Here is a 27,662-nt window from a genome sequence, read left to right on the forward strand (position 1 = left end):
ACAGCGGCCTGACAACCTCCTGACAGACAACGACCGGCTTTTGTGCTGAGCTACTAGAATATTCCTGGCATCTCTTGCTCGGGGTCAACTCCTGGGACGCAGAGGCAACACTGAATCAATTAAGATTTTGCAGATTCCAGATTCCTCAGAAATGTTTTTCCTCTCTCTCTCTCTCTCTCTCTCTCTCTCTCTGACAAACGACAGCACGACTCACTAAGTGGAATCAGCGTGAAATATTTTCTTTTTTATTGAATAGTCAGGGTCAGACATTTGAGAAACATTAACACAACAGATGAACACTCACCATATTTCAGCGCTGCAGGTTTTTATACGACAGCCGCTTATATCGCTAGCCAGAAACCCAGCAGACAATGTAGCTGTAGAATTGAACCACACAGAAATCTACATTGTATGCCAGGTTCAGGACAAAGCAAAGGTGCGTCGTCTCCGAGGCTTTTTCGAACGTCGTGCATCAATAAGCCTTTTCCTCTTAACGCTCATTTATAGTTTCGATTCAACAGCGTAAACCAAGGACATTAAAACAAAGAGGAGCTCACAGAGCAGGAGGGAGAAACAGAGAATTAAAAGAAGAATGGCAGAAGAGGAAGGAGTGAAACACACACACACACACGTACAAAAAAAACCTTGACAAGGGCCCCTTGTGGAGTTGTGACACAGAGAACATCCTGTCTGTGGGGTCACAGGATCTAGCCCCCCTGACATCGCAGCCAATCAGGGGAAAGGAATGTGCCACCAGCCAATGGGAGAGGGACGGGCACGTTTGCCCGGGAAGTAGGCCGAGCCGTCGGAGACCCAGTAGCCAGATGTAGCTGCTGATTGCTACACAGGATCTACACTGCCTACTGAGCAACCGACAGCAGCCAGAGGAAGAATGTGGGCCGCACGGGTCCGTCGAGCCTGAGGAGGTGCAGAGTCCGTCTGAGGAGAGAGAGAGAGAGGAGAGAAGTCACTCCATCAGAGAGAGAGAGAGAGGGGGAATAGCATTAAGGGTAAAGAGGGAGAGAGAGAGAGAGAATGGAGGTGTCAGTGGTGTAGACAGGAGGATGAGAGGACAGAGGAGATCAAGCAGAAGGAGAGGAGCAGCCTGAGGGAGGGGAAGGATATGGGAGATTATCTGCTGACGAACATCTCCCAGCTTGGCATTATCAGTTGCAGATTCCTGTCATTCTTTCCCATTACCCCGAGGCGCGACCGGCTGCAGCCACCGCCATGCCGGCTCCAACACTTAGCCCGACACATAATGGGAGCACTGACCCAGTCCTAATAAATGACGACCTAGTTACAGGTGATGGGAGGAGGAGGAGGAGGAGGAGCGTGGCTGATCTCCCTCTTCGTCCTCTGTGGTTGAGAGTCGTGCTCCGCATACCTGAGGCCTCATGACCATATTGATCTCTGACCAGCTGATGGTCACTTGACTCCAATTTCATTTTATTAAAGGAAATGTGCTGACCCCCCCCCTCACATTCCAGCTCTCTGTCACCATCACTGCTCTCTCTCTCTCTCTCTCTCTCTCTCTCTCTCTCTCTCTCTTTCCTGTTTGTCTCGTCCTCCATCACTTCTCTTTCACTCTAAGCTGCAGTTCTGCGACACGTGTATTTTTTCACCGACGCCACCTGCAGACTCGGGGCTCAGGTTCGTGTCGTCCTCAAATAGACGTCGTCATGCGTCGTGTTCTTGGAGGAAAAAGGGAGAGATGGGAGGAGGGAGGTGTGAGAGGTGAATATAACAGATGTTACCTCTCCTGCAGGAGAAGACTTGAGAAACACTCGGATGTGGGATCGTGCTTCTGGAAAACTCGGAGCAGAATTCATCCCCTGAAAAACATGAAGAAGAAACAACTGGTCAGAGACTCGGAGGATTAATAGAAACTTCAATTCTTCTGTTGCTTTATGAAGAGAAGAAGAAGAAAGGCTGCATGTAAAGGCTGTCAGCAGCACTTTAAGTACAAGTGTGATATTAACAGGTCCAGACCAGAGAGGCTGAGTAAGCTCACAGCGCTCGAGATAAGGCGATAAGCTCGTCTATGTCTTATCTCCGTCTTTTTTTCCACGCTTTGGTGATGCTGCCGCCGCCACGAGGCAGAGAGGTCAAATGTACATAAACCAGTCGGATTCTTTTTCCACTGAGACTGAAGCCTCGCGACAGGACGAGGTCAAACGGGGGAACTGAAACTCTGTCACAGCTTCGTTTCACTGGGGCGACACCGGCTCGCACGTTTTTAAATACACTGCAGAACCGCGGCGCTGCGGAAAAACAGCGAATTCAACTGAAAGACCGAAGCAGAAGCTGGAGGTTAAAGGAGAAAGAAGAGATAGAGGATGGAGGCGTCCTGCATGTGACAAGTGAAGCTCATCGACACACCGCTGCAGAGGAAGCGTCCCCTCAGGTCAACTCACAGAGTCAGCAAGTGCATCAGGAATCGAACATTTTACACCGAGAGCAGAAGGGGGACAAACGTGAGGGAGGGCCAGGAGGCCTGAGGATGGGTGAGGCGGCGTGAGGAGGGGTGAGGTCAGGCGTGCCATTCCATTCCTGCCTGCACTGGGCAAGTCTATTCCTAGAGTGTGGTGCATGGCAGTTGATGTGGGTTTCCTCTGAGCTGCCTGGAAGATGACTGGGCCTGACCACATCCACATTCACACACACACACATGCACACACACACACACACACACGCACACACATGCACACACACACGCACACACACACGCACACAACATCGATGTGCTTAAACACTAGTTCGGAAGGAAGCAAAGAGGAACTGAATCATTACCCTGCCTTAGCCTCAAGTAGGGGGTGACCACTGTACAAGTGTGTGTGTGTGCGTGTGTGTGTGCGTGCGTGTGTGCGTGCGTGTGTGTGTGTATACACACAAGTTGCACTTCTGCAGTAAGCGACATTGGTTCATTGCCTGTGTGCATGTGCTGTTTGTTGCTCAAGTATGTGTGGGCATGTGTGTGTGTGTGTGTGGGAGTGTAGGATGTGTGAGCTGGGTGTGGATGCATTCCCTCTCCCCCTACATCAGAGAGTGTGTGTGTGTGTGTGTGTGTGTGTGAGTGAGTGTGTGTGTGTGTGTGTGTCTGACGCTGCAGCTTTTCATCGACACTTATTCTTCCAAAAACCCAAAAGTTGGAAACATAGCCGTGTTTTTGATATTTTGCAGAAGAAGAGTTCGGCACGAAAATCAATTTGGTAGAAAATCAAATATTCTCCAAACTTTCTCCAACAGAAAGTTCCATCAGCGGAGTCGGTGGACGTGCACACGGTTCAAACTGATGTAGTTCATGTTTTGTTTTCATGAGATGAACACTGACAGTCACAGATTGGACCAATCAGTACGGCTCGCCCTGACTGGGAGAGGAAGAGTCTGCAACACGAGACAGGACCACGATACAGTCCACGAGGCCGGCAGCCAATCAGATATCAGTTCCCAGCTCCCCAGGTTCCATCAGAGCCCAGCCGGGGAGTCTGATTGGTTGTGATGGGCGAGTGAAGGCGTCCAACCAAAGAGAGGAGGCCAACCGCTCCGATTCTGTAGAGACGGAGGCTATGGAAGCTCCATCTCTTCTGCCACCTCTGTTCACTCTCCAAAGACGTTCCCCATCCCAGAATATCCCCTCGCTGTCCAGCAGACGTCCTCTGCCAGACACACTGTTCTCTCCCTTTTCTTCCTCCCGCTCCTTCACTTTCTGCCCTCATTATAAACCGAGGACATGAAACATACATGTAAAGCAAACGTTCCTTCGGGAGCTGCTGGGTGTCCGTCAGTCGGAGCCTTCAGACACGAGCCCCGGCCTCGAACACCCCGGCCTGTACCCCGGCTCCAGCCCCAGGCCTGCAGAGAGGGAGAGGGGTGTCTGCAGGCTCTTCCAGGGGGCTGGACTGATGGGAAAGAGCTGGCAAGGTGACCAAGGAAAGCTAACTCCCTCCTCAGGCTGCTTTATGAAGGCCTGGCAAACGTGCAGAGAGCGAAGAAAGGAGGCAGCAGAAGAGAGAGGGGGGGGGGGGAACAGAAATATAAACTAAAAGGAGGGATAGAGGGATAGTCCGTCTTCTGAAATCAGAGTAAAGGCAGCAGTTGCGTGTCCCCGTCCCGTCCCGGCCTTTGTGGGGTCACAGGGTTTAAGCAGAACTAGAACTGGACCCGGCAAACAGCCATAAATCTGCTTCATTAGTGCCAACCCAAGGCAACGCAGAGGCTATAATGTTATAATGTCAGCTCTGTCTGAGAGCGCTGCGACCTGGCCACCGATACCTGAACGCCTCCACCCTGAATACCAACACGCTCATTGATAAATACTCCGGAGGGCGAGGGGGACACCTCGGTGACGGGGCCGTGTTACTGCTGAATGTGGTGAAACTGACATCGTCGATCAGGAGCTTGATTCTTGATGGAATAATCCCACTGATCCGCAGGGAATCGGTCCAGTGTAGTTCAGTGAAACAGCGACGCGGCCGCTGCTCCTCATTGACTCACTGCCGCCACTTTGAATAATCAGCCCGGCTGAGTCACTGTGTTAACTGATTACCTTTGGAAAACAAAAGGAACACCTTAAAAACGCAGCTCTGCGGTGCCTTGCCCATTGATCCTGGTTTTCCATGACGTGCATCCGTCTCCACAGCCTCTTCCACGTGCACGCACACATGCACTGCCACTTTTTGGAATTCACAGTGGGGCCCAGGTAGGGGAAGCTTTGCCCATATATGAGCAAAGGAGGAAACAGGCCAGGTGTGTGTGGTTAGTTCACCGTTGGAACGAGCGCTCTTAAGTACACACACACACACACACACACACACTCACACACACTCACACACTCTCTCTTCTTCTGTTGTACACGCAAAACAAATTGCATTTAGCGCGGTGACGTCTGAGTTATGGCGCTGAGCTCTTAACTCCACAATCTGCCTGTGAATGACAGACTTGTGAGAGCGAGTTGTTGCTGTGTAAACAAAGACGAGTCATGCGAGAAAGGGAAAGTGGGGGAAAGAGAAGAAGGAATGAGTCAAGTGATGGTTGAGATTGTTCTTGTTTAACACGGTTTTAGTTTTGTCGTGTCAGAATAGAGACGATGTGTCACAACCTCCTGACACCAGCGTGTGTGTGTGTGTGTGTGTGTGTCAGAACGCGGCCCCGCCATGGTGACTTACTCCCTCAACCTTCCCCTGAATCATCTGCATCTGTCACCTCTCGTCACGTCCAGCTCTCATAGGTCATGTCACCCCGGCCATGTCTTCACGCCACACACACACACACACACACACACACACTGTTACACGCTGGAGGAGCCGCTGCACGACTGAAAATCAAACAACTGAACCTAAAGCTGAAGTTTCACGTATAATCTGTTTCATTAAATAATCATCGCATCAGTCAGAGTAATGGGTTTAATGAGCTGGAACACCTGCACGGGCAACAACGCATCAGTCGACTGCTGCTGACGGTTCGATTTCTTCTTCACCACGATACAAAAGCAACTTTATTAAAAACAGCTGTTCGATCGTCGTAACTTTGATTTGAAGAGAAATTAACGATTCTCTCTCGAACGACACAAATCGCTTATTCTCTCCAGGCCGCAGGAGGTCGAGACAGAGGTCAGTGATGTCATCACACGTCAGACGTGTCCCAGATGACTTTGTTCCAGCTTCGCTGCACGTTCTGATTATTAATCTGAATAATTGCATTAAAAAATAAAACAACTGTAACTTCTCCCTCCTGGGGGTGTTTGTCTGCAGGAGTGCGGTCGATCTGCTCAGCTGCTTCCTGCCAAGTAGGACAGGGCAGGGTTCACTCTGTGGGCGCAGTGATAAGGCAGAGGCCAGATTCCACGCTAAACTTCGCCAGGGAATTTAATCTCCCTCATCAAGATACCTGCGACGCATCTCACCGCCAATCTCTTCGCTATCGCTCGCTCACTCACTCACACCGGAAACGCTGCCTTGATAAGCGCTCTGAGATCCAACACGACAGTTTATGGGCCGGCACCTTATCGCCACTCCTCACTCTCTCTCTGTACCACACACACACACACACACACACCTCCTGCTGTCATAAACTACAGGGTGAAGTCCTGCAGCAGTGGCCCACGCTGATCTGGAGGAGCAGCAATAATCTGTGGTGGGGCTGAAGGAGTGGCCGTCGTTGTGTTGCAGTACAACAAAGAGATAGAGCAGGGTGTGTGTTTGTGTGCGGCTATAGGCTGGGCTGCTGGCAGGCACTGACATGGTGTGTATGACCACACACACACACACACACACACACACACACACACACACACACACACACACACGGCCCAGAGAGATCATGATGCAGAAGAAGCTGTTGAAACATCTCAGCATCCACAGAAGTTTACAAAACATGAATGGCTGCAGGAAAGAGACTCAAGTTTATGAGGATGATTCAACGAGTGTTATTGCGTCTCGTCGGCGACATGCCCTCTTATTATGTGAGCGTTAGAGTAATGATGGCTGGAGCGAGCAGCGGCGTCTTAGTCACAGAGAGTGGGAGATCATTTAAAGCACAACAGCTGGGCAGAGAGCCACACACACACACACACACACACACACACACACACACACACACACACACACACACACACACACACACACACCACTGTTCAGCCTGTGACTAAGCCCCCCTTAGACAAACACATGTAACCCAGAACCACAAGCACTGATTCACACAACCCAACACTCTCTCTGTGTCACACACACACACACACACAATCACACTCACACACCCACCCACACACACCGATTCACAGGTGGTAACCTGGCGACAGCGGAGGGCAGGACGATTCTAAACCTCAGGTCCCGGCTCCGCTGTCATCACTCGTCACTCGCCTCTCAGCCAATCACATCATCCGCCTGTCATGTCCATTCATAAAGACGCCACACTGCTCTGTCCGTGCTGTAAGATACTGTATAACACACACACACACACACACACACACACACGCACACGCACGCTGGGTTCATTCATGCCCGGAGCAGGAGGAGTGGACTGTGCTATCTGAGTCAGATGAAGGGAAAGAGACGCAGCATGACTGAGCCTCGGAGAGGAAGTGCTGCTTCTGTATTTTATCACATGGCTTCAGCTCAGACTCTCAGGTGAACGATCAGCAGTGATCGTGTCACACGCTGCATTAAGTGAAGTAAGTGAAGCCTGCAGTGACACACACACACACACACACACACACACACACACACACACACACACACACACACACACACACACACACTCTGAGTTTCAGGCATTTCCTCAGTTTCTCCTGACTTCTGAACAAAGTCTGAGTTTCCTCCTGTTCCTCCTCTCGGCCTATTAAGGATCTGGGAGCAGTTTCTCAACCTTAACTTGTAACATATGATATCCATCAACAGCAGCAGCTCCACTGCAGGAGAGTCTTTCCCCTTCTCTCCCTCCCTCCTTCTTCCTCCCCTTCTTTTTTCACTTACCCGTCTGGGTGAGAGTAGTGTTTCCTCCCCGGCGCTGAGTTTGGAATGAGGGAACCCCCTCCCTGAAAAAGCTGAATTTCTCTTTCACTGCTCTTTCTTTAAAGTTTCTCCTCCTCCTCTTCCTCCTCCTCCTCCTCCATTCCTGGGTGTCCTTTGCTCTGTCCCTGCTTCACAGACAGATCCCAGGCTCCCTTCACTTTGACTCGGTCCAAACGAGAGTGAAAGAGAGAGTGAAGGAGTGAAAGAGAGAGAGACTATTGGGTAACAACCTCTCACCCGTGTCACTGTCCACAGTCACACTCAGCTGGTTGGAGCTGAACGATTTCATCCTTACATGTCTCCTCATCTCGTTCCCTGTCTTTCCTCCTCCCGTTGCATTCTTCTGAGTGTAATCAGTAACAGGCTTAAAGTGACAGCAGCAGCTCTCTCTCTCTCTCTCTCTCTCCCCCTCACACACACACTTTCTCTCTCAGACAGTGTGTGTGTGGCTCCCTCTGGGCTAAAGGTGCTTTCCCAGAGCTCTGGAGACACTACAGCCTTTAAACTCCCTGTCAGCTCCACCGCTAACGTTGCTCTATCACATGTTTCACAGCAGTCTCCCTCTCTCTCTCTCTCCCTCTCTCTCTCTCTCACCCTTCACCCACCCTCCCTTTCTCTCCCTCAGCCCCTGCGACTGACACCGTCCGACATGCTCTCTCACTCACACACACACCCGGCACCAACCGCCTCACTCTCTTATAGTGTGGCAGTTAGAGAGGGGGCCGAGCCTGTCGGAGCGGAGGGCAGTGTCCTGTTACACAGCTCTATTGAGGTTAGAGAGAGGACATCCATTCAGAAAAAAAAGAGAGGAGGGAAGAGGGAGGAGGAACAGCAGAAGGGGGAGCCTCTCTCTCTCTCTCACTGTGTGTGTGTGTGTGTGTGTGTGTGTGTGTGTGTGTGTGTGTGTGTGTGTGTGTGTGTTAGAGCCCGGGTCTTCAAAAGCAGGAAACTCCCCGGCCCAGAGAGTTGGGGCGTCTGCAGAAAAGGACCCCGGCTCTAAATTAGGGAAAGGAGGCAGAGACATGTGGGGCCACACACTCACTCATTATATTAACGTGAATTTGTTAATCTAAACCTCAACTTATCCAGAACCTGACCTTCACATTCAAATTTAATAATTTACATTAACAGTTTTTAAATATTCATTTAGTTTTTACTCTTTTCTCGTCCGTAAAACTTTTTCTTTTTGTGCTCTGATGTTTTCTTCAGATTTCTTTTAACTGAAGCAGAAAATGTTTCTAATTCTTAAGTTTGAACTTGTAAACAGAACTGTGTTTTAAATATAATATTATTATAATATCTTTAGATTATTATTATTGTTGTTGTTATTATTTTGTCCCCATGATCACAACATGAGTAATACCTGGACCACACTCACTCACTCACTCACTCGCTCACACACTCGCTCGCTCACTCACTCGCTCACTCACTCGCTCACACACTCACTCACACACTCGCTCACACACTCACTCGCTCACACACTCACTCACTCACTCACTCACACACTCACTCACTCACTCACTCACTCACTCACTCACTCACTCACTCACTCACTCGCTCACTCACTCACTCACTCACTCACTCGCTCACACCAAACATCCTCTTGTCTCAGCTGCTTCATCATTTATAGAGCGACACGTTGTCCCTTGACAAATGAGATGAGAAATCATAAAGATATATAAATATACACATGTTTGTATTAATGTTTGACAGAGTCCCTGCTGCCTCACGTGATGAACACGAGGAACAGACATTAACCCTGCGGAGACCACAGCCGCCGAGCGTGGACATGGTGAAAGTGATGGCGGTCGTCACCATCTGTCGACCTCTACTCCTGACCTCGATCTGCCCTCGCCCTCGCGTCACCGCCCTTTCCTCCGCCCCTCTCCTCCGCCCCTCTCCTCCTGGACCTACATCCTGCTATTTTACTCCACTTCTCGTCTTTGCCACGACATCTCTGCCAACCACACCTATCTACGCTCCCGTGCTGGCCCAGCCCGCCATTCCCAGCCTCCTCCCTCCCACTCCCTGCCGGTGTTTGGGCTGAGGGTGGGCTGGGGTTTCTGAATGGAGTCTTAAGCGTCAGGAAATAGCATAGTTGGTTTGTTACTCACAGGAGGCCATGTGACTCATCAAAGGCCACGCTACACCCAAGCTACGCTCCCGTTCCACACACACTCAAACTGACACACACACAGACAACCACCTTTGTCTCACTCCGTTCCTTTTAAATAACCTCAGTGAGTCACGCCAGCAGTCGGGTGAAGTGACTTTTGACCTAAATACAAACGCGTCCCTTCGGTCAGAGGCTCGGCACCTTTTTGGCCTGTGGACCCTCAATCTGAAGTAACTGGAGACCTGAAGGTTTTGTGAGTCCGAGGAGCGTTTCTCACTTCTCACGTTGCCTCATCCGAGTATTTTTACCTCCAGCGAGGAGCTTCCAGATGGAACTCGTGTGCGGTAGCGTACCCGGTATGCTCGGCGTGCAAGTGGTCATGAGAACATCAGCTAGGAGGCGGCGACATGAACGCAAATATCAACGTCACTGTCGGTGTCCAGAGGCCACGGTTGAGCAAGTTAGCAGGTGACGTTACACAGGAGATGCAAAGGAATAATGACGGAGGGAAGAATCACAATATGTTATTTCAAATCCGATGAAAACTGAACTTCTTCCCCTTTTTCTAAGAACCTCAGAAAACACGTCACAACTCAGGACCTCAGGTTCGAGAGGACGATGGCGTTCAGACTCTTTCTGTGAACACGGTTGAAAACCCTGTTTTCCACGCAACATGTTTACGTGTCCGCAGAAACCACTGAACCAATGTGCACCAGACTGATGAAGATCACGTGACTGAAAGCTCCAGATCAGCTCCCAACTGTCTCCTGTGGTGAGACGGTTCCGTCTCTCGTTAAAACATCTGTTGAAATCTCGACTTTCCCTCTTTCTGACTGTGTCCCACCGTGTTTACATCTGGACACTGACTTCCACTGTGGCCGGCAGCCCCGACATGTCGGGCGTCAGCCTCTGTGGTTGCCTGTGTGTGGAGGGTGAGCGAGTGGGCGTAGGTGAATCACAGCCTGTCGTGTGTCGGCTCGGTGAATGTGTTTCTGTGTGTTGCTCATTGTGTTCAATGGGCTCCGCCGAGCCCCCGGCAGCAGCGCAGGATGACTCAGGGGGCGAGAGCAGCTAAATGACTCCAGACCTGCCGACGATCGCCGGCGTTAACCTGCAGGAGCCTGAGAGAGCGTCCACATTAGAGGACTGCCCTCCCGTCGGGCTGAGCGGCTGCTCTCTCACCTCCGGTTTCGTGCTCTGAAATAACGCAGCGCTCTGTGTCGCTTTTTCTTCAGGTCGCTCTGAAAACAGATTTTATTCCTGCGTGGAGCTTTTTTTCAATTCAACCATTTCATTCGGCCGCTCGCTGCCAAGAGCAGCAATCTGACAGATTATTCTCGATCTTGTTATTCAGCTGCTCTGGAAGCCAGAGGCAATGAGTCACTGGGAAAGAAATGATTATTTTTTTCTTAACAAGTTTCATGTTGGAATGAACCGAGAGCAGCAGCGTGACCTCGTGGATTCATCTTCATTCAACCAGGAAACAAATCAACAAAATCAGAGCTGACAGAAAAAGTCAGTGTCGGAGAAACTGTGTGTTAATTGTTTGTTGAACTGATGGATGATGATTTTATAATAAAACTATTTAATGATTCAGGTGATGACGCTTTAGTTTTTTTTAAACTGCTGAGGTTTTTAAAAATGCAGAGTTCTCAGCATGTGAGCGTCAGTTTGTCTCTCAGGGTAAAGTTTCACAGTAAGTGAAAGGTTTGCCATTTTAGAATGTGACTCAGTCTATTGTGGGCACAAACTGAGCACCGCCTGCTCGCTTTCTCTGGGTGGATACAAGGGCGGAGATGTTTCAACACACGCACGGCACAGGCGGGGGCCTTTCCTTCATGTAACGCTCACACACACACACACACACGCGCACACACACATGCACACACACAATGGAGATTGCAGTGGAAAGGAAGCTCGGGATTCCTGAGATTCCTGTGGAAAAAAAAAGGTGTGAACTCAGGCAGCCGAGCAGCCTGGGAATTCTGGTGGGTCGGCTCGAGAGGCAGTTTAATGGCTGACCAGAGTTACGAGTGACACACACACACACACACACACACATGTTTAAAACACCAGGAGAGAGCAGAGGACGCAGAGAAACTGAGACACAGACTCTTCAGATATTAATCCTCCACATCATTTACATTCATCTGCAACACGTCGTCTGATGAGGCTAAATTTAAAGACTGACACCAGACGACAAAAGAGGAGAAATCACTCGAGGAACTTTTAGAGAAACGCAATCAACACGTTACAAAATGCAGTTTTCCTTTCCCACGTTATTCTCTGAGTTTCACTGCATTAGTTCTGCCCGAGTAAACGTGGTCAGGAGAGATAGCGATGGAGATGTGGAGGAGGGGCAGTGACAGCAGCCGCAGTGTTTTCATGTAACACTGGAGGAAAGTTTTGAAATGTCACCGAGCAGAAAAAGTCAAATTCCAGTAAGAGAGAAAAGGAAAATGTTTCTGTCAGTCGTGCAGCCGTCGTCCACGGACACAATCTCTTCAGACACGAGAGAGAATGTAAATGTGTTGGAAGGTGTTGATGCAACGTTTCTGAGCAGCTGCAGATCGCAAACACGTCACAGAACTTTTATCCACGACACAAACATCACAGAGGGAAGCACAGATGACTTCTTAGTGCTTTATCTTATTATTATTATCATTATTATTATTATAATTCTTTTTATCAAATGGCTCTTTGTTTTATAAAGTCTGCGTTAAAGTGTGAATTCTGTTTATGGAGTAAAACTGTAATTCTCTGAATGTTGCTCAAATTTAATTTAATTTAAATTCATTTATAAAGAAAAAAGAATGAAACAGTTATTGAGTAATATTAATGTTATGATGATGCTATTGATAAATAAATGGTTGATTTGTGAAAAGAAAGGAAATAAAGAAAGATCTGTATGTAAGGCATGTTATTTATATGAAAGGGGAAGGTTTATAAATATAAAATATAGATAATTTAATATAAGATGAGTGTAGTATAGTATAGTTTTATTTTGTAAATTAGTTTTTGGATTTAACTGAAATGAACAAAAATAAACAAAATAAATTTAACATGTTTCCCAACAAGTTTTTCCGTTTTTTACAAAAGTTAATAAAGAAATTGTTAAAACAGTGACATCAACAATATTTTCAGCATTTTGACATTTTCAATTTAAAATTCCAGATACAATATAATAATATAAACCAACAACACACACACACACACACACACACACACACACACACACACACACACACACACACACACACACACACACACATGCACCTGTCTCTGCCAAGATTGAAACTCTCAGCGAGTGATGGACAAGAACAGACGTAACAGTGACGTCATTTCATTCACTAAAATGGCACACACACACACACACACACACACACACACACACTGACAAACAGACACACACCCAGACACACAAAGAAATAAATTGCAACCAATCAAGGGCAGGAGGTGGAGCATGGCCGATGCCCACTCGCCCGTGGTTCTAAGAGGAAGTGTGTGTGTGTGTGTGTGTGTGTGTGTGTGTGTGTGTGTGTGTGTGTGTGTGTGTGTGTGTGTGTGTGTGTGTGTGTGTGTGTGTGTGTGTGTGCGTGTGCGTGTGCGTGTAATGGTTGACCCTGACTATATTAGGCGTGTCTGTGTCTAACCACGGGGACGGTGAGCACACAGATACAACTGTGATGTCACAGTCACGCTGTGGAGGCATGACTCCGTCTTATCTCAGTCCGGTCCTACTCTCTCCTGTGCCCTGCAGTAACGTGTGTGTGTGTGTGTGTGTGTGTGTGTGTGTGTGTGTGTGTGTGTGTGTGTTGCTCTGTGATAACCCTGGACTCTCAGTGACACACAGGGACGCCTCGGCAGCTCTGGTGACAGACGAGCACCTCTGAGCTCATCCAGAGCAGCTTGAGTTACATTCTGCTGATGCTCGAGCTTCTAATTACATCACACACATTCTGCTGTGACGTGACGTGTTTCATCTCCATGAAGCCGTCGCTGTCGTAACCGGAATATTGGTAACAAAGGTACCAGAGGATAATTGCAGTTTTTAATTATCTTGTCCAACTGCTTTCACTACATTCTACAAACGCTGCCACGATTTCACATTTCAGCTTCCAGACCGTGTTTGTTTGCACCTGCTCAAGTCGGACTGGATTTCACCATCGTCCTCCTTAATCTGGATTAACTCTGTGAGCACCGCGTGGTCAGTGAATGATCGTGATTTATTATTATTATTATCACTAATCTGCACCTTTATTATTCAAATAAAACTACAAGAATACAAAGTAAAGATGTGACTCACTGACCCTGTTCCAGTATTTATATCATTCAACTCAAATTGAAGAACCTAAAAACATTTAACTAATAAACATTTAAACTAAATTAACTCAAGGTGACACAACTGTCAATCAAGTGAAATCCACACCCACACAGTCCTGATGCTTTGAACTTAATTTAGACTAAACCTCCAAACTTTAGTTTAACGTTGAAACTTTTGATTTAGTTCAATACAGACAAATTAAAAAATAATTTTAATGTCATTAATAAACAGTTTTTATTGTTGATGTTTGAGCTAAAGAATAAAACCCATCATGTGTCGTATGTTACTGACCACGGCCGTTAAATACATGTTACTGAGCAAAACATACAAATACTCTTATTTCCTTTCATGGATTTTATTTAATTTGATCTACATTTTAAAATATTCTATTGTAAATTGTTTTATTTTATTTGTTTCATTTCTTATTGTAATTCCATCTTTTCTTTGCGAATGTAAAGTCCTTCTGACTGCCTCTATTCACATGTACAATATAAATAAAGTTACCTCATTAAGTACTTGTGTATTGAAGTACAGCTACAGCTATCAACACTAAAGTACTTTAATAAACTAAAACAGGTGATAAACCTGACGTACTCTAAATTAAATGCATGAGTGAAAACACAACAATGCTCCTGAGAGAGTAAAATAAATAAAATGTATGATCACATGATAACGAGACGTGTGTTAGAGTGACATCACTGTGGCTCCTTTAAAGGAAACCAGCGCTGCTCCATCCTGTCGTCCCTGTGACTCTCTCCTCCCTCCTTTCCTCCCCGTCCTCCCCCTTTCCTCTTCCTCTTCCCTTCAGAGGTGTCAGAGGAAAAACATCCACGACTCTCTCTCTCTCTCTCTCTCTCTCTCTCTCTCTCTCTCTCTCTCTCTCTCTCTCTCCACCACAACCACACAACGTGGGCTATATGTGACGGTGGTGACTGAGCTGCAGGTCCAGAGGAGCTGTGAGCTGCCAAGACGGCGAGGGGTCACCGAGTGGAGAAAGTGTGTGTGTGTGTGTGTGTGTGTGTGTGTGTGTGTGTGTGTGTGTGAGGACGCCTGTGTCACACATGAGCTCCCCCACCGGCTGGAGGTCGTCTGAGCAGCGACACCAGCCGCAGACGCCCTCGTCCTGACGTTAGCAGGGCGGAGAGGCTTCTTGTGACCACCCACTCCACCCCCACTGCTCTGATCAGCATTTCCTGTTCTCACTTCCTCCTCCGCCGCCCCCCCCCCCCGCCCCACGTCTGCCTTCCTCTCCGCCCGTCCCACCTCCACCTCCACACGCCTGAGTTTTTCCTCCAGCATTTCCCCACCACACCCCCACCACCCAGTGGCTCCAGTCCCCACACCCCAGACTGGTGGACTCCCTCCGGGCTTCCTGGAGAACCACCTTCCATTATCAGAGCGGGCGGCCCGGCCCAGAAACCCCGCTGCTGCTCCTCCATCTCTCAGAGCGCAGTTTAATATCCGCTGGAATAAAAAACTTTAAACCAGCTCAGTCACACTGTGATTAATGTTCGACTGTCGACAACCGAACCTCTGGAGGCAGCGGTGAGTATTATGAGCTTCACACATCTGGGACAAGAGTCCGTCTTGTGTTTACGAGCCCACTGTTTGTCCACGCTCTTGATTTTCAACCATAACCATCAAAAACATGATTTTTAAAAGAGACCATTTAAAAGAGGTTCGTTACTGAACCAGTTCAATAAACTTTCTTAACTTAAGTTTTAACTCAAGTCTTAACCTTCAGCTTTGGCGTCACTCTGAAGAACTCTTCTTGATCAGCACCTTTACTCTTCTGTGTAGTTTCTTTTCTTCACACAAACACAAACACTGACACTTGTTGTCGAAGCTCCAGATGAAATTCTGACTGATCTCCATTCACAGCTGTGCATCAACGTGTTGCACCTCTTCACTTCACCTGGCAACCGAAGCCTGCTCAAACCTGATTGGTCGAACTAGAAACAGAAACCAGAAGCTTCTCCTCCCCCAACGACAGATTCTGTTTATTCGAGTATTTGTTTATAGAGACTGAAACGGATCGTTCAAGGGAAATCTGGTTCTTGTGTTAAATTCTTTAAACCAGGAGTCAGTTTATTCATTCATTCATAATTAGGATGTTTACACGTAGATTACTACGGTTTAAATTTGAGCTGGAAGGATTTGTTGATTCGTCAATAGATGTTTTTTCTATTCTGAAACCTGATGAATCCTTGAAGGTTGTGATCATTACAATCTGAATTAACACAATCTGTGTGCAGTGAGGTGTTTGCAGCTGACGCAGGATTACCAACCCAAACTTTAAGTTTCCTTCTCAGCCACAAAAGTTCAGAGTCGGACATTTTGCACCATTTTCTGACACCACTGACCTACTAATCAACAAACTCCCAAAGGATGAACTCAATATTTATTAAATATATATAAAGTTTAATATATCTGATCGCAGCCCTCAAGAACCTGTATTTCTTAAACTCTCTCTCTCTCTCTCTCTCTCTCTCTCTCTCTCTGCGGTTTCTCCACTTTTCTCCCCTCAAGGGTTTTCTTGCTCGTTTTTTCCTCTAATCGAGAAGAGTTGTCGTTGAGTCCCGAGGGAAACTGTGATTTGTGAATATGGCCTATATGCCAAAGATCCCGCTCAAACAGAAACATGTACACATCACATGCTTTTTAAAAAAAAATTCAGAAACCATTTTGCAGTGAATTGAGCAAACGTGTCTTTTCTCCACACGAGGAAACAAACTCAATCAGCAACAACCGTGCACGGGCGAGGGAGGAATGTGTGCGTGTCGGTTGTGGATGTGCAGCGTGCCGCTCTGTTTTCTCAGCTCCTTCCTTCGGTGTGAGAGAGCGAGTGGTTCCAGCAGATGGGTCTGATGCAGCCATCTGTCTCACCAGTGCAAGAAAACAAGGAGCCAGGCCGAGATTCTGGTGTGGCTCCCAATCACAGATCATCCCACACAGCAACACCGACCTTTAAATCATTGTCAAACTCGTCTCTACTTTCTAACCACGTCTGCATCTCAGCAAGTGTCTTTCACTTCCTGAGACTTGTTTCCACCTCTGTCTCTCCCTCTCTGCAGGTTCAGCTCCTTCCTCCTCCTCCTCCTCCTCCTCCTCCTCCTCCTCCTCCTCACCCTGAGTCTCCAGGAACAATCCTCTGCTCATAATAAGCTGTTGTCTTCAGATGCTGGCAGGGAGAGCTCTATCGCACTGTGTGTGTTTCTTCCCTCCGCGGTCTCTTGTCTGGGGGCTCCGCAGCAGGACTGACTCACAGCCCCGGCCCACTCTTCCCTCCCACTCCTCCCTCCCACTCAGCCCAGCCGTACCCCAGCGTGGGAGGCAACCCAGGACCAGAGCCTCCGGCTGGGCACACACACACAGACACACACAGACACACACAGACACACACACACACACACACACCAGTATGGGCCCACGGCTCTGGAGCTTTGGCTTTCATTCCCCTCACCCACACAGAAACAAAAACACACACACACACACACACACACACACTGCCTGCCCACATGCAGTACCCACAATGTTTTTTGGAGCACCTCTTTAATGATGTCATGTGCCGTACATTTGAAGGGAGCAGGGAAACACGTGGGAGTGTGTGGGCTGTGTGCTGTTTGTGACTGAATTCTGCTGCTAGTTTGTTTCTTTGGTTTACATGTGTGTAATGTGTGTACACACACACACACACACACACACACACACACACACACACACTGTTGGCTCGACGTGGTCACAGCTGATTGTTCTTTAAATCACAGATACAGAGGAGGATGAGTGTGATGAGCTCTCCTCAGATATACTGGATGCACTGGGTTGGAACGACAAATGTCTCGAAGCAAATAAATAGCCTGTGACAAAGAGACTCTGGTTTCCTCTGCCAGGGCTTCACCAACCAGTTCATGCTCTTTCTGCATTTCTGCACAAATCTGAGAGAATGTGTGATTCTTACCAGCAGGACAGGAGCCATCAGCCGCCAGTCTTTGCTGCCGATTCACTGATGTGCACCGTGGAGAGTTCAGGCTGTGAAAAACAGGAGGCAGAGGAGCACGTCACTCACACGGTTCTGAGCCTCGTCAAACATTCTCCTCAGGGACACCTCCATCCACACAACGCTCCTCACAAGAAGACTGACGGACTCGCACAGTGTCACACGTCGTGGGATGCCTGCAGTGCGAAGAGGAGTAATATTCAGAAGGGCCAGATTGCTCATTAGAATATCTCACATTTGTGTGTGGGCGAGCGTTTAGCGGTCTCTCTCCCTGTCGTCCTGATTGTGTTCCAGAAACACTGTTGTCTGTCCAACACCAACCGGGATTCTAACCTCAGTCTGTCCGTTTCAAAAAACCAAATCCAACACTCCGTCTCTCCGTCCAAGCACAGAAGACGAGGACGAGCACTGTCAACTTTTTTTAATGAGCTCATCAGCTGATGCTCAGGCTGCTCCTGCATCACGTTCACATCACAGTCGAAAGACACGGCTTCATTTTAATGAGCATCAGGGGGCAGATCTGATGGTTCTGAACATTTTCAGATGGATTAAATATTAAATATTCCCCTGCACCACATCAATGATTATTATTAATACTATTATTATTACTGTTGTTGTTATTTTAGATTATGTGCAAGAATCCAAAGTAAGAACATTTGACCCTGAACATATTAACATATTTCTTTCTGACTTTTTAAAATCAAAAAATCCCTTTTAATCAAAGCCAGAATGTACAGAGTTATTCTGTATAAACACCTCGGGGGAAACACAAATACTAACATCACGAGCTTTCCAACGTGATTAATACCAGACTCTGAAAAAATCTAACAAATAAAAATGGTTTTAATTTAAAACAAAAATGTGAAACTGGGGTTTTGACATTAATGGTCTGAATTAATAACCAGTGAAATTCACGTGTCACAAGTGCCCCCTGTTGGATACAGCGAAGTGAGGGCGCATGGTTTTAATTATAAATCATGATAAAGAAAATCCAACAGTTAAATCTACATGATTCATAGTTTCTAATGTTGAATTTGAATGGATCCACTTCACTGTTGGATCAGAGATGCTTCAGTTCACGGATTTCTTAGAAAGTCAATGAAATTACAATAGATCTCTCTCTCTCTCTCTCTTCGTGTATTTCTGTGTCTCTCTCCCCCTCTCTCTCCCTCTGCTCCCCCCTGTCTGTCCCGGAGTCACGGGGTCTCCCCCCGGGGTAAACGCATTCCAAAATACAAGAATTTCCTCCAGCCTCACTCACATACCTCCTCCTCCCTCCCTCCCTCTCTCTCTCTCTCACACACACACACATGCACATACACATGCACGCGCTGTGCACAATGGTCTTGCCAGATCCAGGAGACCACACACTGTTGCAGTGCCATGTTCAACAGTCCCACCACACACTGCTGCTGCACGACCACACAAACGACGCGTCTCACACAACTCACACACAACCGTCACAATAAAACACGCACATTTATAATAAAGGCAAATTTACACAACTGCAAAAAGTACTGTTAAAAAAATTATAAGTAAAATAAGATGGAGAAGCTCGTGCGTAAAAGTCCTTTTCTCGGATAAATTACGCGTAATGATTGAAACTCTGAATCGATCTAACGAGCAGCGGTGGTTGTACCTGTGAGTCTGTTGCAGCTGCAGCCGAAGTTGCAGAAGAAGAGAAGAACGAGCCCGGGCTGCAGACACCTTCCTCCCGCAGGAAACACACCAGCACCGGAAAGCACCCGCAGCAGCGAGGGCTCGACGCAAAGTGTCCGGAAAACACGCGTCTGTGGCGGCGGACAGAGGAGGAGGAGGACGGAGCGACTCCTCGAGTGTGTGTCTGTGTGCATCTGTTCTTATTCTGGATCTCTCTCTCTCTCTCTCTCTCTTCCTCTCTCTCCTCCTCTCTCTCTCTCTGTTCTGTCTCTCTGCCCTCGCGGCTTCTCTCTCTCGGAAACGCCACCGACTGACTCCGACGCTTCGCAGGAGTCGGCATCATCTGTCCCCGCACCCCGGCCGAGAATCGACCTCAGCACCGCAAGAAATCCCCCCGCATCCCTCCCCTCGGGCCCCGGGACCGTCCCCGACATCACCAGAGGTGCTTCTGAAGAACAGAAGCGAAAAAAGAAGGGGAAGAAGAAAGAGGAAATTTCTGTAGTAGAGTCTCAGACTAATAATAAAAAAACCCACATGCACTGTAATATTAATCCTTTAGATTAGAATATTCAAATATCAAGTATTCAAATAGAAGAAAAAACCCTGCAGGGGTAACTACATTTATAAAAGTAACAAATAAACAGGTGTTTAAAATAACATTTCTATATCTTCATCAGAATTAGATGCACGTTCCCGAGGGTTGTGCGCAGAACTGGTTCGAGAACTATTTCCCAGGAGCCTCCAGGGGTCCGTCAGAGATCCAGGTGTGGAGGCCGCGTGCAGCAAAACCGAGCACATGGTGAGTTTCTCTTAAATTCGGTGAATGTCGTAGTTTCTCTGTCTCAGATTATGTCTGCGTCCTTTTACTTGAGGATTTCATGGAGTGCACGTTTCCGTTGATCAGACGCCTCCGAGCTTTTAAGACGGTGAGAAATGTCAGCGTTTGGCATTATCGTGAAAACCTTTTAAAGGCGGCTTCTTCTCTTTCTTTTGTGCCATTTGCTCAAACGCCGCGTCTCCACAAATTAACCAAAGAGCAGAAATCTTTGACGAGACACTTCTACAACAATTTACTTCAGCAAAGGCAAATCCCCGCATAAATTATACGTTTTCACTTTGAATCAATTGTGAGACGTTTTAAAATCATGACTCGCCTGACACTCATTCTTTCTGTCCCTGTGGGGAAATACACCTGCAGTTGGGATTGTACCAGTTAAATTTATGCGTCTACATTTATAAAATAAAAACCCTGTTAAATGTGCGAGATGTTGCTCACCTGGCGCGCCGCGCTCTCTCGCCTCATCATACTCTCAGTTTGAGATCTGGGAAATCAGCGAGCGCTCTGGCTGCTTGTTTTCTCGCTGGCACAGGTCGAGGAGGTCTCTAAACCACACCGACAACATTACCAGCACCATCACTGGCCTTCGTATCGAGAAAATTCCCTGAATAAATTACTGTGCCCACTCTTTCTCTTATGAGAACAGTCATGACCTCGGTTTCTGGAACTCAGGATGGGTTTTTCTTCAGCGTAAACTTCCCAGAAATATTTTGTATTAACTGTTTTTTTGTGTGTGTGTGTGTTTGTGTGTGTAAACCTTGTGACAAAATTAATTTAACCCTTCACATGACATCAGAAGCTGCTCTGTAGGATTTCACCTTGACTCACGCATTATTTCTTTATGTCTAAGGAACTTTTCTCACATGAATTTGATTAAATCTGTTTCTTTGCTCGGTTGTTTTTTAAAAAGAATTGTGACCAATCGTTTCTACTCGTCGACTCAAGAGAGAAGAAGAAACGAAAATCATTCCCCAAAGAATCTGCTGCTCGAGTTTCTTAATTTCATCTTTAAATTAACCATTAAAAGAAGAATCTCATAACTGAGGCAGATAATGAAGATACTGATTTACTGTGTGAGAACACAGACTAATAATAACCGGATGAATATGAGATCGATTGTGAAAAAAATATAGGATTTCATTATATTTCACAGAAACTCAACAATGATCTCAGAACTTCAGTCCACAACATCCGTGGCTGCAGGACGAGTGGAGACAGAAGCGTCTTTCCCCTTCATGTTTTCCATCCTGCTTATTCTGTATTGATCTGACCTGGAGTCAGGAATATCGATCCCAGGTCAACACAGATGCACCAGCTCCCCGCCACACACACACACACACACACACACACGCCACCAGCAGGACATCAGAGGTTGACCACTGAACCCTCCTCTGTCGGCCCCTCCACGCAGACGACAAACACCAGATGAAATCTCAACTCTGAGAGATACTGAGCTGGCTTTGAAGTCCGATTCTCGCCGATCGCAGAGGTCTGTGCGTCAGAACGTTTCATAAGGTTCATGAGCAGAAAACGAGAGTTTCTCTGGAGGAACATCGTCTCGGTTTGATTCCGGAGACGCTGCAGAGTTCGACACGAGCTGAAATCTCAGCTCGCTCTCCAGTTCACAAAGTGGCACTCGAGAGCGTTGAAGAGGGAAAAGACTTTATCTCAAACGCTCTAATCCTCTTTCCAAGATTTGGCCTATTTGCATTTTATTTATTTTTTCCTACGATTCTATTTGACGACTGTGTCCTGGTCGATCTTTTACACGTGAAGTCGCCCGATGAGCCTCAACGTTCTCGTCGTTCTTTCAGAATTTTTGTCACTTGCAGAACAACTGGTGGTTTCAGGAACTCAACCCTAAAGAAATGGTGAATGGTGTCCCACAGTGAGGCCGCAGCACCTTCACCAGTGTGTTTCTGTGCTGGTATGTTCCAGGCCCAGTGTGTGTCTGTGTGTCTATGTGTGTGTGTCTATATGTGTGTGTGTGTGTGTGTGGAGGCAGAGGTGTAGTGTGTGTTTTCACTGTCTCCTCCCTGGGAATTCCCCTCAGTTCCAGGCTCTAACAGCCTGTTAGAGCCGCAGCTGTATGCACATATGTGTGTGTGTGTGTGTGTGTGTGTGGATGTATACACACTTTAGAGTTCAGTTATTCGCATTTCAGTGTGCGTGTGCATGCGTTAATGTGAGCGTGCATGTGTATATCTGTGTGTGTGTGTGTGTGTTTGCTCCCTGATTCCCAGGGTTCTGCAGAGTTAAACCCTCTTAAATGTCCCCCTGGCTTTTGTCCTCACGTTTCAGCTGAATTTCCCTGCATTCATCCCACCATTCAGACTCTGTGTGTTCGAGCACTCAGGAATGCACTGGGTTTGACAGGCGCCCGAACTGTGTGTGTGTGTGTGTGTGTGCATGTACATGCGCGTAAATGAGCATACAACAGAAAGAAAGACAGAGAGGTTCACTAAGGGGGAGTAGATTTTTTTTTTCCTGTTTTTTTTCCTTCCACCCTCTTTTGATGCCAAGGTGCTCGGTCGGACTCGGAATCACACAATCACCTCACCTTGCACACACATACGTTTCACCTTTCTACACACACACACACACACACACACACACTCAACACCCACACACACTTCAAGTCACATGTGCTCTCACTCAAAGAGAGCTCTGCACCCACTCACCCTGACACCCACACAACCACCCACACACTCACGTGCACTGCCAAATAGCTCACACTCTTTACCCTCCCACCCTACCCACTCTCCACCCACCATCACCACCACCACTGAGCGCACACATAGACTGCATGTACACACACACACACACACACACACACACACATGCACACACACATGCACAGTTTCACACTAAGTGCAGGGCATGCACATGATCTGGTTTCCTCTGTGACCCGCAGTGATAAAATAAACACAAATACGTGATAATCACATTCCAGACATTTCTTTCCTGCAGGTGGGAAGTTTCAACTGGTTTCCTGCAAGAGTTGGTTCAACTGTGTGTGTGTGTGTGTGTGTGTGTGTGTGTGTGTGTGTGTGTGTGTGTGTGTGTGTGTGTGTGTGATGTGTGTGTGCAACCCCAGAGAGAAAAAAGGAGAAAGAGAGAAGGAACAAAGAGATCTGGATCCTGCAAATATCCTACCACCAGTATCACAACTCAACACACACACACACATGGAAACACACACGCAGACTCACAAAGAGTCAGATGTGAATAATTCTCACGACATCTGTGGCATCAATCTGATCATGGAACATTTAAACCAAAGGTCCAGACGATGCACCCCCCCCCCCCCCCCCCCCAGCAGATTTAAAGATTTAAAGATGAAGTGAATAACGGAGCCAGTGAGTGAAGACACACAAACGAACACAGCAGCAGTTTTAAAAAAAACACGTCCTGAGTGGAGACGAGTGCGTCCTCCCTCGTTCGATGTCTGACTCTGTGTTTCGGTGGAAATAGAGAGGCAGCAGATGAGAGTGTGGTGAGAGAGCAGATGTAGACGGGACCTACCTGAGCACATGGTCGCATGGAACACTCACTTCCTCAGTCAACACGCTTTGTTTCTCCTCCTCCTCCTCCTCTTCCTCTCTGCTGCTGCTGCTGCATGCCTCTCTTCCATCTGTCTGTCTCTCTGCCTCTCTTCTTCTCTTTCTCCCCCTTCCTCCCTCGCCCTCTCTCTATCTCACTCCCCCTCTCTCTCTCTCTCTCTCTCTCTCTCTCTCTCACTCCCTCCTCCCTCTCACGCTCTACAAGTCCTCTTCTCCTCTCGTTCAAACTTCTCCACTGTTTTTCCTGGAGGAAGAAATTGTCCCTTGCTCCTCACTCGCTTAATAAAGTTGTGAGAGTGATCCATGGAGGCAGTCTGAGCTAGAATGTCTCTCTCCTCCCCCCGTACCGCATGGCATGTGTGTATCTGTGAGTGTGTGTCTACTTTTATATGACTGTGTGTGTGTTGTTTCCTCGCTTCCATTCACCTCGACACATCTTCACGGTTTCTTAATTTGTCTTCTTCTCATTTCTCTCCTTTCTCCTCATATTTGCCTCATTCACACACACACACACACACACACACACACACACACACACACACACACACACACACACACATTTATGCAAATGTCCTTTATGTCCATTAACAACACCCTGTTGTGTGTTTTTTTCCCCGCATGGCACAATACGCCTTGATAATGAAATCCAGCCTCTGCAGTTCACATCTGTATATTTCTATAACACCTGCACGTGTTCGAACCGGAGCCGCTCATACAGAGGAGGATGAGGCCGACGGAGCGAGAGACTGTGAAAGACGAACAAATGGAGGCCGAAGGACAGAGATGGAGAATTTGTCGTCCTTGTGCAGACCACAGCTCGTCCGTGCACCCGTTACAACACCACGCACTCAGTGTGTCTTTACGTTTATATACACATTCATTCTGGATTCTTTGTTTGTCGGATCTGTTAAATAAAAGAATCTGGAAATACTAAAATGGTAAAAAAACAAAAAAAAACTAGAAATGTCCTGACATGTCTTTGCAGAATCAAGAGGAAAAATAATTGCACCACAGATTGAGTTGAACGCTCGGTGTTCAGAAAGTGCCTCGTCACTGTGGCACACACTGCAGAGCTGTGCACAGCTCAGGACTTTGACTCCACAGACCAGAGTTCACGTCCTGCTTCTCACATGTTGTCATGTCCAGGCCACAAAAACACTTTGGGGGATGAAAACACTGAGCTTCGGCTTCAATATGGAAAAAGAATCTCGGCCGCTTCCTTGTCAGCGTCCTTTGAGTTTGTCAGGACAGAAACATAGAAATCCTCACGGAGCTTTATTCGCCACGATCGACAGGAAGCTCGACAGTGAAAATCTTTAGCGTGAACAGTTTTGTCACTTTGCAGAAACGTCCTCGATCGAAACCAACAGAAGCTCTTCGTTCTTTCGATTCAGCTTCTACCTGCCTGCTGAGAGACAGAGCCTCCTGCTCAGCAGCTCACCTGAGCTGAACTTCATCCTCACATCCAGATTACACATTAACAATCAAGTCCCTGAAGCCGTGTGTCGTTCAGCAGCAGAACCAAAACAACACGCAACTGATTTCTACCGATCCCATTAATGACCCAAAGAAGAATCAATCCCGAGTCAGAGAAACGCTTCTAGTTTAAAAACTGCACAATAATTATACACTGTTCTACCTCCATGTTATAAATATTCTATTCATTTCTAATCTTTTAAACCTTTGCACATTGGACTTGTTTTTTGTCAGATTAATGTTTGTGTCGTTAATATTTTCAGAGCCTGTTTTCAGTCAGTGCCAGTCTTCACATGAGACACAAGCAGCAGGAGCCATCTTTCTTTTTCCAATGTGCTAAATCTCATCGTACAGAATCAGGCATATCGAAAAAATTCACCTCTGCAATGTTCAGAATTTCATGTTCTTCAGTCACGTGACTTTGAAAAGTTCTAATCCCAGAACTTTTCTTCTGCAGGTCAAAGCTCCGCATGTCTTTGTTTCCATCACAGGTCTTTTTTTTTTCCTTCAGCAGTTGATTCGTCTGTTTCCAGTGATTCCACCCTCATTCGTTTTCTCACCTCTGCCAAGAATGTTGTGTTTACGTTCAAGATTACACACAAACAGAGATTTCTATGAAGCTCGGTGGAGGAACGTCTGATGGTTCAGGGAAGAACTCATTGTGAGATTGAAAGTTTTTGACTCAGAAAAGAATCGATCTTGAAGAAGAAAGCAGGAAACACTGAGAGGACTGATAGAGTTTAAAGGACCTCGGTAGAGGAATGAGCACGCTCTTATTCTTTTATTCTTTTCCTCTAAAGCAACAGAACGCTCCTCTGCCGTGTGGACGGTGAAGTCCACAGACTGTGACCCGACAGTTTCCGTCCGCTGGACGCAGAGAAACATAGAAAACACGTGTGTTGACGTTGCAATCAGAAATTCCAGCAGCGGCCTCACCACAGCTCAGTGGTCTGTGTCCATAATCTGCCGTTGTCTTTTCCATCCCCGTCCAAATATTATCCCATGTTTCCACCGGCTCCACAATATTATGGGAGGGAAGTGGGCGGGGCATCGGGGCGCTGTGACATGTGAATGTGTACATTTAGAAGAAAACTACTTTTTCTTGACACAAATTGCGGCCGATGTGACGTCTCGTCAGACGGAACTTCCTGCGGTAATGTCACATAATGACACTGACACACCTCTCCGACCATCTCTCTCTCTCCCTCCCTCTCTCTCTCTCTGTGTGTGTGAGGAAGAAACTGAGCAGGTTGATTCGGAGCAGTTAATGTACCCACAAGGCACTGCTGCCTGTCGATTCCCGCCCACCCCCGCCAACAATCAAGTGATTTCATCTTTGCTTTTGTGCGGCAGAATAGAAACTCTTCAGGAACAGCCTTTCTGCTGAACGACCATCCTGCGTGCCCACCTCCTCTCTGCATCCGCCCTGCTTCACCCCGGCCAGCTGTGCATGTGCATGTGCGTGTGTGCATGTGTGTGTGTGTGTGTGTGTGTGTGTGCGTGGGAGAGTGAGGGTGAAGGAGGACCACTCTGCGTGGGCTGAGCAGAGCTCGGGCTCTCACTGCTGTGTGTTAATAGGCCTTTTTCTCCCCTCAGCGGGACGCAGAGAGCTGTCATTTACATGGAGGTAATGGAGTGATGGAGAAGTGGATGGAATATGTGTGGGCGAACAATGATGAGGCCTCGCACCTCTTTCTCTCTCTCTCTTTCTGTCTCCTTCGCTCAGTTTGTCCTCGTTGTCTTTCTTCACTCTCTCTCCTTCCTCCTCGACTCAAACCCGACTCTCCCTTTCTCTCCCGTCGAGAGGCTGTTGTGTGTTGTCGTCGACAGGCAGAATAAACTCCAGCGGCAGGAAGCAAACACTGAAAAATCCTTGAAAGCGTTTTGGACGTGAACATTGTCTCTTTGTCTAAAGTCTGATCCTGCACGAAGCAGATGAATCTGCAGAGACGGAGAATTAATAGAAGCGTGTGTGTGTGTGTGTGTGTGTGTGTGTGTGTTTGCTGATTCTTTCTCCACAAATTAACAATCGTTTGGTTATCAGAGATTCTCGTGTCTTGGCGGCGGCAGCGTGTCGGTGGCTGAGCTTGAGCGCCGTCCAAACACATGGGAGAATGAATTCACTCAGTGGGAGAGTAAAACGCTCCGTGTGGAGGGGGAGGCAGTCGTCCAGCCAAG

General features: G+C 47.4%; 2 long non-coding RNA genes across 2 annotated transcripts; both read right to left on the bottom strand.

The window, feature by feature from the left end:
- Window positions 1-214: 214 nt before the first annotated feature.
- On the bottom strand, window positions 215-8,901 carry LOC138411890 (uncharacterized). Its single transcript, XR_011244379.1, has 2 exons — window positions 7,473-8,901; window positions 215-1,835 (listed from the first exon to the last, which is right to left on the bottom strand). It is a non-coding gene; the product is annotated as an uncharacterized lncRNA (long non-coding RNA).
- Window positions 8,902-13,128: 4,227 nt separating this feature from the next.
- On the bottom strand, window positions 13,129-20,036 carry LOC138411889 (uncharacterized). Its single transcript, XR_011244378.1, has 2 exons — window positions 19,588-20,036; window positions 13,129-18,124 (listed from the first exon to the last, which is right to left on the bottom strand). It is a non-coding gene; the product is annotated as an uncharacterized lncRNA (long non-coding RNA).
- Window positions 20,037-27,662: the final 7,626 nt, after the last annotated feature.

The sequence above is a fragment of the Paralichthys olivaceus genome, chromosome 10, assembly GCF_024713975.1.
Source record: "Paralichthys olivaceus isolate ysfri-2021 chromosome 10, ASM2471397v2, whole genome shotgun sequence".
Lineage (NCBI taxonomy): Eukaryota > Metazoa > Chordata > Actinopteri > Pleuronectiformes > Paralichthyidae > Paralichthys > Paralichthys olivaceus.